General features: G+C 47.2%; 1 protein-coding gene across 3 annotated transcripts in view; it reads left to right on the forward strand.

Annotated features, from left to right (window-relative positions):
• Positions 1–13,976, forward strand: part of LOC135896097 (26S proteasome non-ATPase regulatory subunit 13-like) — a 313,623-nt gene that overhangs the window by 143,626 nt on the left and 156,021 nt on the right. The window lies entirely within an intron of this gene.

Consider the following 13,976-nt stretch of genomic DNA (forward strand, 5'->3'; position numbering starts at 1 on the left):
TTGAAAATAGGAAATGGTTGATTTAGGCGGTCTATGAACAGTTCCAAGTGTAATGGGTGCACTGAACAGTTCCGAGGGTAACGGCTCTTCGTAACCGAGGAGGCTGGTGACGCAGAGCAGGAACAGCTGGTTGCCCGAACGGCTCACACTCGTGCCAAGCACTGGCGATCCGGCTGGCCCACTGGTTGCACAGCAGGCATGACAGAGACGATCTGGCTGGCCTTGTTCTTGTGCTCTTCTTCTTCATTACAATTACCCCCGGTGCAAAAGCAGAGCCATTCTGGTGACTTACGACGTGAAGACGAGCGGGTCATAGAATTGTTTCAGGGGGCGCACGTGAACAACATTCCGTCCACGGCGGTGCTTGTTGGATGTCGATGTAAGCGGCTCTATGACATAGTTGATTGGAGAGGTGCGTTCGACAATGCGGTATGGTCCTTCATACTGCGAGAGAAGTTTTGTCGAAAGTCCAGGCGTGGTAGAAGGCACGGACAACAAGACAAGGGTTCTGGGGGCGAAGTTCGGATTCGTAGCGTCGCCATCACGATTGGCTTTTTGTCGTTGTTGGTCAGCGGAGGTGAACTTTCGGGCTAATTGACGGCATTCCTCGGCGTATCGAGCGACGGCTGAAACGGGAGCACATTCTGACTTGTCTGATGTATAAGGCAAAACCGTATCGATGGTATGGGAAGGATCGCGACCGTAGAGAAGAAAGTATGGAGAAAATCCTGTGGTACTTTGTGTAGCCGTATTATATGCGTACGTGACAAATGGGAGGATGATATCCCAGTTTGTATCCTCCGATGAAACGTACATGGCGAGCATATCACCAAGGGTGCGATTGAAACGCTCTGTAAGTCCGTTAGTTTGAGGATGGTACGCCGTGGTGATCCAGTGAACTATGCGGCATTGAGCAAGCAGAGCTTCAACCACCTGCGACAGAAACACACGGCCTCTATCACTCAGCAGCTCCCGGGGTGGGCCATGACGAAGAATGAAACGATGGAGCAGAAAGGATGCAATGTCACTGGCGGACGCTGCAGGTAGAGCAGCGGTTTCGGCATAGTGTGTAAGGTGATCAACTGCTACAATAATCCATCGTTTCCCAGCGGGTGTTAGTGGTAGCGGCCTGTACAGGTCAATTCCCACACGGTCGAAGGCACAAGCAGGACACGGAAGCGGCTGTAATAAACCGTGGGCCGGATGAGGCGGAGATTTGTGGCGCTGCCATTGCGGGCACGAGCGGACAAACTTTTGGACAAAAGTAAACATTCCTCGCCAGTAGTAACGTTGCCGCAGGTGCTCATACGTCTTTAAAACGCCTGCGTTTGCACATTGTGGGTCAGTATGGAAAGACGCGCACATGTTGGAACGCAAAGTCCTAGGGATAACCAGGAGCCACTTGCGACCATCGGGCTGGTAGTTGCGTCGATACAAGAGGTTATCCCGGACAGCAAAATTGACAGCCTGGTGACGCAGGGAGCGGGAGATGGGAGATACAGGCGAGCCAGAAAGGAGATCCAGAAGAGAGGCCACCCAAGGATCTTTGCGCTGTTCTGATGCGCAGGTGTCGATGTCGACTGAGGATACTGCCTCAATGGTGGAGAGGGAGGCCGTGTCGGCTGGCAGCGGAGTGCGGGACAGAGCGTCGGCGTCGGTGTGCTTGCGACCTGAGCGGTAGATGACATGTATATCGTATTCTTGAATGCGCAGAGCCCAGCGGGCAAGGCGTCCAGACGGGTCTTTTAAAGAGGATAACCAACAGAGGGCGTGATGGTCAGTAACCACATGCTCAGTAAAGGCCTGCTGTATAAATAAGGGCGAAACTTCCCGAGCGCCCAAATGATGGCCAGGCATTCTTTTTCTGTGACGCTGTAATTGCGTTCCGCTTTGGTCAGCGCACGCCTGGCGTAAGCAACGACGTACTTGGAGTAGCCAGACTTGCGCTGCACAAGGACAGCGCCAAGGCCAATACCACTGGCATCGGTATGCACTTCAGTTGGGGCGGTGGGGTCGTAGTGTCGCAGTATAGGCGGAGACGTCAGGAGACGGCGTAAGGTCACGAATGCGGTGTCGCATGCAGGAGACCAGGAGGATAGGTCGTTGACGCCACTTAAGAGTTGTGTCAGAGGTGATATTATCGAGGCAAAATTACGAACAAAGCGTCTGAAGTAAGAACAGAGGCCGATGAAGGCGCGGAGTTCTTTGAGTGTTAGGTTTCGGAAATTCTGCCACGGCGCGAAGTTTGGATGGGTCGGGGCAAATGCCGTCTTGTGATACGACATGACCCAGAATCTTGAGCTTGCGCGCGGCGAACTGGCACTTTTTCAGGTTCAGTTGCAGGCCTGCGTTGGTCAAGGACGTCAACACTTGCCTAAGGCGAAGAAGATACGTGCTGAAATCAAGGGCGAACACAACGATGTCGTCGAGATAGCACAAACACGTGCTCCATTCTAGGCCGCGCAAGATATTGTCCATCATTCGTTCAAAGGTAGCAGGCGCATTGCATATTCCAAATGGCATCACATTAAATTCGTATAAACCATCTGGCTTAATGAACGCAGTTTTAGGGCGATCAACTGCTGACATCGGGACCTGCCAGTAGCCCGAGCGTAAATCCAATGAAGAGAAGAATTGAGCGCCTTGCAAGCTGTCCAGAGCGTCGTCAATGCGTAGTAGAGGGTAGACGTCTTTTCGCGTTATCTTATTAAGACGGCGATAATCGACGCAGAACCGAATAGAACCATCTTTTTTTGTGACGAGAAGCACCGGTGATGCCCACGGGCTATTGGAAGGTCGAATGACGCCGCTCTGAAGCATGTCGCCCACGTGCTCACTGATCACCTGACGTTCTTTGGCGGATACGCGGTACGGGCACTGCCGCAATAGCGTGTTGGAGCCAGTGTCGATGTGGTGTCTGACGGTTGACGTGTGACCCAGAGTAGGCTGAGCGACATCGAAAGAAGAACGGAACTGGGCAAGCAGGTGAAGAAGCTGGGAGCGCTGCTTGGAAGTAAGGTCATCGGCTATGAAAGGTGTGAATAAGTCAGGTGATGGCGGAGCAGAAGTGGAAAGTGCACAGAAGTCAGTGAGCTCTGTATACAACGCATCAGGCACATCATTTATAAACATGTCATCAAGAGGCTGAACATGGCCAGGTGCTTCACCGCAAAGAGCCGTCAGGCCTGTAGGAAGTGGATTGCAGACAACGAGGGCGCTGAGACCGGCTGAAATGTCAAGCGTGGCGAAAGGGAGGGGATCATCTTTGCGGGTTATGAAGAGTTCCGAAGGAGTGAAGAGGACAGTGCCTTCAGAGACAGCGTGACAGAAGACGGGAACAACGGCAGATGAGTACGGCGGTATGGTGATGTCTTCCCGAAGGACTAGCTTAGCGGGAAGAGATGTGGCGCTGACGAGGGGTACGTCACACAGAGGCGATAATTCGACTTCAGCACGTGCACAATTGATGACGGTGTTATTTCGCGAAATAAAGTCCCACCCAAGTATCACGTCGTGAGAGCAGGACTGAAGAACCACAAACTCCACAATATAGAGAACGCCCTGAATAACAACTCTAGCTGTGCATGCTGCTGAAGGCTGCACTTGCTGGGCACTTGCTGTGCGAAGAGAAAACCCAGAAAGTGGCGTCGTAACTTTTCATAAGGCGTGAGAGAGGCGTTCGTTTAGGACAGACATGGCTGCTCCAGTATCAATTAGCGCAACGGTGGGGAGGCCGTCCACAGTAAGGTCGACAACGTTCGAAGGCGACAATGGAGGACTTGTACAGATTGATGGCGACGCAGTTCTTGCCTCCTGAACTGCGGCGCTTAGTTTTCCTCTTGCGTGGGTGAAGAGCGCCGACGCATGGTGGATAACGAGCGGCGACGCGGGGAAGGCGAACGACGTGTAAGGACCGGGCGCTCGGCTGGTGGTCTGTTCGACTGCCGACTAAAATAAGTGTCTTGAAAAGGTTGCTCGTCGGCGTAGGGAGGCGACTGCACCAACCCATCAGAGTGCAGCATGCGGTGGTGGCAGAGTCGTGCAACATGGCCGGGAATACTGCAGGCATAACATATGGGCCTGTTGTCTTGTGTGCGCCAAGGATTAGCAAACGCAGGAGCAGGTCGATGAACGGGATGACGAACGGGTGGTAGCGGCCATGGATGTAGCGCAACGAGTGGTTGACGAGGAGGCTGCGCGGCGACGGATGCGTAAGTAGGTGGCGCGGCGCCAGGGTACAGCTGATGCTGCATTGGTAGAGCCTCAGCAACTTGAGGCTGCGCGGTTACGGATGCGTAAGTAAGTGGCGCGGCGACAGGGTACTGCTGATGCTGCATAGGTAGAGCCTCAGCAACTTGCTCTTCAATAACCCGCCGGAGCGTAGGGGTGAGCTGTGTAGCAGGCTGTGACGGCAGCGGCTGCTGTAGCTCAGCGAAGGGCATTAGAGAGAGCTGACGTGCAATTTCCTCCCGCACGAAAGCTTGGATTTGTGTGAGCAGGGGCGAGCGATCAGGGAGGACGGTCATGGAAGAGAGGGCCTCGTTAGCCACTGAGGGGCGCCTGGTGAAATTGCGCTGCCTTCTCAAGTCGTCGTAGCTTTGGTACAAGTTTATGAGCTCTGCTACGGTGCGCGGACTCTTGGCGATCAACATTTGAAAAATGTCATCGATGATGCCCTTCAAAATGTGCTTCAATTTCTCATTTTCGGGCATAGAAGTATCCACACGTTTGCACAGGTCGAGAACCTCTTCGATGTAACAGGTGAATGTTTCACCGGGTTGTTGCGCTTGCTCTCATAAGCGCTGCTCGGCGGGCAACTTGTGTACAGCGAGGCGACCGAAAACTTCAGCGAAACTGGCCTTGAACGCGGACCAGGACTGAAAGTCGGCTTCGTGATTTTTAAACCACAGGTGAGCCACTCCCGCAAGGTAGAATATGACGGCATTTAACTTGGCGGTATTATCCCATTGATTGTGCAAGCTCACCCGTTCGTACGTAGCCAACCAGTCATTGACGTCCTGTTCATCCATACCGCTGAAAACTGCTGGATGGCATTGTGGGACAGCGCCAGAGCAGGCAACTGGGGGTGGCGGCGACGTCGGCTGGGGAGAGTCAGGCATGACGGAAGGCAGAGTCCGAGACCGGAGTTCCAGGGTGTAGATGTTCTTGAGTACCCCGCACCTTCCACCAATTGTAATGGGTGCACTGAACAGTTCCGAGGGTAACGACTCTTCGTAACCGAGGAGGCAGGTGACGCAGAGCAGGAACAGCTGGTTGCCCGAACGGCTCACACTTGTGCCAAGCACTGGCGATCCGGCTGGCCCACTGGTTGCACAGCAGGCATGGCAGAGACGATCTGGCTGGCCTTGTTCTTGTGCTCTTCTTCTTCATTACACAAGAATTATTTCTGTTTTATCTAGCCTAATTTCACACCAGAGGCTTTCATGTGTTGGAATGCCAGTCATTTGCACACAGTCAATATCGGCCTTGAATACAATAGTAACTCCGCCCCCACGAGCATCGCTGTCTCTTCGTATGAGTTTATAATTAGGTGGTACAAGCTCTTGGTCTTGTATTTTGGGCCGCAGCCACTTTTCGGTTATTGTAAGCACATGAGGACCGTAATTAGCCAGGATGTATTCTAAGTCTCCAATTTTGTTTACTAAACTTCTAGCATTCAAATTGATCAAACGGAAGGCATTCTTTGTTCCGTCAGTCACCCCAACCAGCAGTAGGGCGTCTGTTAGGATGCGGAACCTTCACATGGCTGCGCTTTGATTGATCCTACTTGTACTACACATCAGAGTCCAGATGTAGTTTGTCATAATTCAAGCGCACACGAAGCCCTTCCTCCCTTTCTTGTTTCGCAGAATCCCAGAGCATTTCACGCTTTGAGTTGGATCTCAAATGGCTGAAGCATACTCAAATTTGGAGCGAACTAAAGTTTTGTAAAGAGTTAGCTTCAGGGAAAAAGGGGCAGAGCTAAAATTACAGCGCAAGTAACCAAGCATGCAGTTAGTGTGTTTAGTAACGTAGTCAATATACGAGTGCAAAGAAAGGTTATTTGACATGTGAAGGCCGAGATACTTGTAAGTGTTAACTGACGTCACAGGTGCACCACTGATAAAGTATGTGTGTATGGCAGTGTTACGAGATATACGCATGGCCTTGCATTTATTTGAATTTGGTTGCATGCATCAATTAGAACACCACTCAGTTACGCGGTTAAGGTCGTCCTGCAGCTCTTGGGAATCTGAAGGATTAGTAATTTTACGGTAAAGAACACACTCATCCGTGAAAAGCTTTATGGAAGTGGAAAGAACGCAGTTCGGAAGATTGTTAATATAGATTAGAAAGAGAAGTGGACCCAGGACTGAGCCTTGAGGAAGACCTGCTGGTACATTAGAAAACTGAGAATTACAGTTATTAGCATTTACAAACTGCGTCCTGTTAGAAAGAAAATTTTTAACCACTCGAGTACATTTACGTCCAAGTTAAGTTCAATCAGTTTAAGCAGAAGTAAATCATGGGTCACAGAGTTAGAGGCTTTGGCAAAATCAAAAAATATGCCGTCAATGTTGGTACTGTCAGGATTGGGGGCTCAATCCCATCGCTCATAATCAGTTGTCAAGATTGGAGTCAGGCATGCATTAGAAGGTAGCTGGTCCATGTCGTCGTCCAACTTATCCACGCTGAGGACGTTGTTGAAGGAAAGGACTGCTTCTCATCGAAAACGAGGAATATGGGTTTATTTACAGTATCTACATAAGGACATTGCAGTACATAAGTCTAGTATGACCGCGAGAGAAAGTGCATCAGTCTAACATGACTGGTTGAGAAAGTGCACTGAGCAGCCGCACAACAGCAGTTTATAAACACTCGGTCCTCCCTCGACCTCTAGGTGAGGGAAACGGCCGTCCAGTCATCGTAAAAAAGTTGCCTCTCTGCGCCTCTCTGGCTTACACACACATACTCACACACACACACTTCCTTTTGTGAGGTTCCAGTCCGGAGCCGACATCAGACGGACTTCGCAGGACTCGGGGCTTACGTCAGGAAAGGCACCTTTTATTCCCCGAGCTGACCCCCGCAGCGCGCCGCCAGGTGCCCATTGTCTTGCGTCTTGAACGGCGCGTGGGAAGGAGCTTCGAACTATGTTCTCACGAGCACTTTCCGGCTCGTGGCACACCAGGGCGGCGGTGGTGGGCTCAGTAACAATAGTTGGTCCGCCGATCGCATTCAGGCACAATGGTGACGACGCTACAGTGTAACAGTGGCATTCCAAGAAAAGTTGCCGCCGCTGTCGCAACTAGCTCGCAAAACTTGCACTTCAGCTGGCCGTTCTTAACAGTACCTAGATCAGAAATTGCAAAGAGATCGTTAGTAGATGATAAGAGCTGCGTTTCACAGGAAAACAACTTACAGAAACCATGTTGACAGGGGTTGAAAAAGGCGTTAGATTCTAAAAACTCAGCCAAATGTGAATGTATTATATGCCTGGAATTTTACATGAAATGCTTGTTAGTGAGATAGGTCTGTAATTGCTGGGTAATTGTGTGTTACATGATTTATGAACTGGAATCACCTTTCCCACGCATCAGTCGTGTGGAAAAACAGACTGCTATAATGAGTGAGTGAAAATGTGCGACAAAATAACATAGGAAAATACATTAGTACAGTTCAAAATTTTTGAATTCAGGCAGTTTGGGCCGGCAGAGGAGGATGTTTTTTTGTTGGTAATGAGGCAGCTAACACCGACCCAGTCAATAGAGATTGAATCCATGGGTGAAAAACCAGAATTGGATACAAGTGGTAATCTATGTGGCATTGTGGCAACATGGGAAGAAAATGCATCATTAAATACATTACAGCATTCTTCAGGAACAACAGGTTCATCATTGGGGTATGTTAATTGGATTATTTTGCTTGGAGTACCGTTAACTATGGTCCAGAATTTACAAGGATTAGTCTGCAAGATAGACGGAAGTGTAGCAGAATAAAAATGCTGTTTCACACTAGCAGCGGCCGCGTTGTAGTCATTTTCAGTGTGGTAGTAAGCGGGCCAAGTAATGTCAGTGCATGAAGCTTTTGTGCGACAAAACAACCGCTTTTTTTTTTTGCTATGTAGTCGCTTCAAAAAGGGGTTGAACCAAGGGGAACGTGGCTTGCAAGCGACTGTTCTTTGCAGTACGAAACGTTCGATTAGTGACAATTTATTTTTGAAAATGCACCAGTTATTTTCAACACAGTGCCGATCGCATTGAGTGATGCAAGAAGCTGTGAAATTTTTTATTTCAGGGCTAATGGAAGCCAAGTCGGCTTTGCTGTAATCGCGGATCACCTTCGTAGTTTTCTTAACAGGAGCCCGTGTGTTGATATGAAAAGTGAGTGCAAGAAGATCAATTAAGCCTTTTAAGTAAAGAATTACAGAAACTGTGTCAGGGTTCATAGTGAGAATCAGGTCTAGTATGTTAGATGAAGAGGCAGACACGTGCATTGGTTTCAGTACAGGTGAAGTGGAAGTCCAAACAAGTGTTTATAAGCTGGGTACTCTGAGAAGACTAGGACGTTGCCGTGTTATTATGCTTAATGATAACGGGAAAGTTGAAGTCACCAAGAAGAAAAAGGGGCACGTTAGGGTATCTGACAACTAATTTGTTCAATGCGTCATGAAGGTCATCGCAAAATGATGTCGAAGCAGTTGGAGGGCGATAGCATGTGCAAAAAATGACATCTTTGTTTTTGAGTACAACGCGCACGCAAACAAGTTCAAGTGGTGTTTCTATGGAAACTGAGTTCAAAGTGAGCATCTCAGTAACTGCAATCAAGACGCCTCCACCTGATCGCACACCACGATTGCAGCGATAACATGAATACAGTTTCTCAAAATCAAAATATTCGCTATTTTTTATCTGAACAGAGAGCCATGTTTCGGTGAGACATACGATGTCAGCAGCGCATGAATCAATCAGCGAGGACACTGCAGCACGTTTATTTAGTAGACTTTGCATGTTAGTGAAAAAAACTGATATGGTGTTATTACATTGCACATGTGCCAGCTATGTCGAATCATTTCCTTCGATAGCTTGACGCGACCAATGTGAAGAGCGTGCTACATGTGGCATGTCGACTTCGCTCACATTGTCAGCAGTAGAACAGTAAACATAGCACTTCTTGTTCAAAAACAACTTGTTTAGCCATATTGAGTATGTCTGGCCCGATGCCTGAGCAAAATCAAGTAGCTTTTTCCTAGACTGGTGCCTTGCTCGGCAAAGATCTTCGCCCACAGATACCCTGGTGGATTTCAGATTAGACTTTAGTGCCGGAATTTTATCCTTTAGTTTTGAGCAAGAAAATTTCATTATAATCGGGCGAGTCTTATTAGTAGTATACGAGCCAAGTTGGTGGGCTCTACATGTCGTATTCTCGGGGACCTCAAAGTTAAGATGATGAAATAAAAATTCAAATACCAATTTATCGGACTGCGCCCCTGTTTCTGACGAAGTGTCAGAAATACCATAAAATAATAGGTTATCACGATGGGAGCGATCTTTTAAATCATCGAGACGTGTCAGGAGAGAGGCATTTTCAGTTTTAACGGCGTGAGCTACAACTGCAGGTATGTCAGCTGACGACGGGTTAAGCTCAAGTAATTCAACGAGCGATTGAACTGTCGTTAATCTAGGGGGTAAATCGGACACTTGATTAGGTTATTGAGCTTGCTTTTCTTTTAATTTGGCGAGACCACTCATTGCATCTGTGTGTCATGAATCTATTTTTGCTGAAATGGCAGAAATGGCTGCAAGAAGTTCTTTGTACTGCGTGTCAGTTGCAGGTCCCGGATTAAGTTCAACGTTACCACATAGGATGAGTAGCCTTGCAACCAACGCACATTCACACATTGAGGCAAAAGATACACTTGAGCACGGGAAAAGCAGCAGACAGGCGTTACTCGTTTGTTTAGAGTAAAGCTTCACAAACCTGGCATCATACAAGATGTGGACATGCTCGGCAAGGTGCACTGCAGTGACCACAGGATGGTAAGAACTAGAATTAGCCTAGACCTGAGGAGGGAATGGAAGAAACTGGTACATAAGAAGCCGACCAATGAGTTAGCGGTAAGAGGGAAAATAGAGGAATTCCAGATCAAGCTACAGAACAGGTATTCGGCTTTAACTCAGGAAGAGGACCTTAGTGTTGAAGCAATTAACGACAATCTTGTGGGCATCATTAAGGAGTGTGCAATGGAAGTCGGTGGTAACTCCGTTAGGCAGGATACCAGCAAACTATCGCAGGAGACGAAAGATCTGATCAAGAAACGCCAATGTATGAAAGCATCTAACTCTACAGCTAGAATAGAACTGGCAGAACTTTCGAAGTTAATCAACAAGCGTAAGACAGCTGACATAAGGAAGTATAATATGGATAGAATTGAACAGGCTCTCAGGAACGGAGGAAGCCTAAAAACAGTGAAGAAGAAACTAGGAATTGGCAAGAATCAGATGTATGCGTTAAGAGACAAAACCGGCAATATCATTACTAATATGGATGAGATAGTTCAAGTGGCTGAGGAGTTCTATAGAGATTTATACAGTACCAGTAGCACCCACGACGATAATGGAAGAGAAAATAGTCTAGACGAATTCGAAATCCCAAAGGTAATGCCGGAAGAAGTAAAGAAAGCCTTGGGAGATATGCAAAGGGGGAAGGCAGCTGGGGAGGATCAGGTAACAGCAGATTTGTTGAAGGATGGAGGGCAAATTGTTCTAGAAAAACTGGCCACCCTGTATACGCAATGCCTCGTGACTTCGAGCGTACCGGAATCTTGGAAGAACACTAACATAATCCTAATCCATAAGAAAGGGGACACCAAAGGCTTGAAAAATTATAGACCGATCAGCTTACTGTCCGTTGCCTACAAACTATTTACTAAGGTAATCGCAAATAAAATCAGGAGCACCTTAGACTTCTGTCAAACAAAGGACCAGGCAGGATTCCGTAAAGGCTACTCAACAATAGGTCATATTCACACTATCAATCAGGTGATAGAGAAATGTGCGGAATATAACCAACCCTTATATATAGCTTTCATTGATTACGAGAAAGCGTTTGATTCTGTCGAAACCTCAGAAGTCATGGATGCATTACAGAATCAGGGTGTACACGAGCCGTATGTAAAAATACGGAGGATAAGCATAGATGAACTGGCAGAGCATGTGAACCTCAGTCACGGTTCGGTTCCCACCATAATTCATTAACATGTCGGTTATCGGCTCTTGTGTGCACAATGGATGCCCAAGAGTTTCAACCACCGCCAGAAGATGGAAAAGTTCGGCGCTGCCTTGACTCATCCAATCCGGTATCACAATGATGGTGACGAGTTCTCTTCTCTAAATGTGACCGGGAATGAATCATGATGCCACTACTACGAGCCTGAAACACGACGGCGAAGCTCCCAGTGGAAACATTGGAATTCACCACCCCCAAAGAAAGCAAAGTCCGTCCTTTCCGCCAGAAAGGTGTTCTTGAATGTTTTTCTGATCGTCAGGGGCCATTACTGATAGAATTTACTAAACCTGGAAAGACTATCAATTGTTTCTGATATTGTGAAACGTTGGATTGGCTGCGTGTTGCAATCAAGAACAGACGACGTGGAAAATTGACGAATTGGGTCATCTTGCTCTATAACAATGCCCATGCCCACGTCACGGATGCGGTAATGCAAAACTGGCAAAGTTCACGTGAAAAATGCTGCAACATCGGCCATACAGCCCAGACCTGTCACCTTGCGACTTCCTCATTTTAGGGCAATTGAAGAAAGAGCTCAAGGGAACCAGATTCATGTCGGACAATGATGTGAAAGAGTCAGTTACAGAGTTTTTGAAGCAGCAACTCAAGGAGATTTATGAGACAAGAATTACGCGACTTGTTACTCAGCGGGACCAATTCTAAAGGCTCACGGAGACTACTTTTAAATAAAGTACACCATTAGTCATATCTTGGTATTGGCTCACTTTTATTTGACTTGCCCTCATATATCTTACAGAACTGCTTTCTATATGGGCTCTCTGCTGCGAGTATAACTTCAGTGGAATTGCTCACACTACATGACCGGTGACAGCTCCTCCTGCGCAATAAATTGGAACGAAGGGCAGCGTCATTGAGCTTTTTCCCTGGCCGTTGCATATGTACAAAAATGTAAAGTAAGTTTTTAAATGACAGTCTCATTAAAATATTTGTCCTCAACATGTTCATTTCATGGCCTTAACATTTTTCATATCAGCGGCATGCACTGCTTTGCTGGTTTCGAACTGATATAGTTCTTAAGTTCGTGTGATATTTTCTTTACTTATTAAAAAGACAAAAAAACCCATGAAAACATTGATATTGGTTATTTCTAGCATAATTTTTTGGACATACGAATATATGCTTTTAAGAAAAAATACATATTTTACTTGTCTTGACAGTTCATAGCGTTCAAGAATTCATTTGCAGCATCTTTCGCAATGGCAATGCAGTTATTATTCATGTATTTGATCCCTCGACAAATTCTATACGAAGGAGGCTGAGCTGGAACGTGAGTCCCCCAGAACAAAATTTCTGGCTACGCCACTGGTGATCGGGGATTGATGTTTAGAGCGCACATTTGGTTGTGCCACGCCCTCTGAACAACGATCCCCGATTGCGTCCTTGGTTTCATTGATTGATTTGTACAAGCTTTTACTCATTTTTTACATGATTTTATATATCGAATTCTGGCTATATAGAAATATTTTGCGATCATTGCGCTGTTCGATATATCGAGGTTCGACTGTATGTCACTGCATTCTGGCTTTGGTTCCTTTTGGCTCCACTTTCTTGCCAGCGTTTCACGACTACATCTAGTTGTATTGGATATGTCTTGGCAAGCATTTCTTAGTAGAAAAAGGTGTGTGTGACATCAGCATATTAAAAGAATTACTTCATTCAACCTGTTTTACAAGATACATACGTGCAACATGTGAAAGGGTTTAATGTTAACTGAGTGGAACTCACTTATAACAATCCTAGATATGACAATCTATCTGTTATAACCACCACATTTCAGTGCATTTACGATTTTCTGACCCTGCCTATTGAAACTGCTTCTAAATGTAACAATCGCTCTTTGAATGAACGTACTGTTACAACGAACGCTTCAAACTCGGTCATGGTAAAAAGAGGCCGCAGGCAAAGTACGGAAGCACGGAAGCAAGACCAAACTGGTCGCACAGCAGCGCGTGCTCTGCTTCCAGTCAAACTTCGATGATGATGCAGCCTTCGAGATGAAGAAGCAACTGCCGCGCGCAGATTTTGGAAGCTGCGAAGTAGGTGACTCGCATTAAGCATGCCTCCAAGGAGGAGGCGTACGGCTTAAACAGCATGGTGCGTGGTGCACTGGCATGTGCACCCGTGCAATATCGGATGCCACGATGGCGTCACTCGTTTTTGAGCAATTGTCCATGCAGCACCATGTGCATTACGCCTGCTACAGTGATTCATAATGACCATCTTTGTCTTTGCACCATGACAACAATGGCTGCTCAAGCGTTTCTGTTGACACAGCCCGAGTTGGTAAGAATGCTGCACCACGCACTGCCGCCATGCGATGTTGGAAAGGGTCGGTAGTTACTACGCCGTTACCAGGAGATCATGGTTCGGCAATGCTGCATTTACGCATTGCCGATTGCTGATAACTGTTACGGTGATGTATTACCCCTCGAACATGGCATTAGTTTTGCCCGAAACGACAATGGATAACATTATTTAATGGCTGTTGTGTGGCTTTCGCATGGTCATCATAGTTTCCGTAGTAGTTTCCCTAGTAGTTTCCGAAGTTTATGTTCCGGCCAACTAGAATGCTTCAATCTCTTATGAAGAATACGGTCGTGTCCCCGCTGGTAGTAAAATATATCACAAGCTGTTCAATAAAAAATGCCTGTTGCGCTGGCAGTTTC

Source organism: Dermacentor albipictus, chromosome 6, assembly GCF_038994185.2.
Source record: "Dermacentor albipictus isolate Rhodes 1998 colony chromosome 6, USDA_Dalb.pri_finalv2, whole genome shotgun sequence".
Taxonomy (NCBI): domain Eukaryota; kingdom Metazoa; phylum Arthropoda; class Arachnida; order Ixodida; family Ixodidae; genus Dermacentor; species Dermacentor albipictus.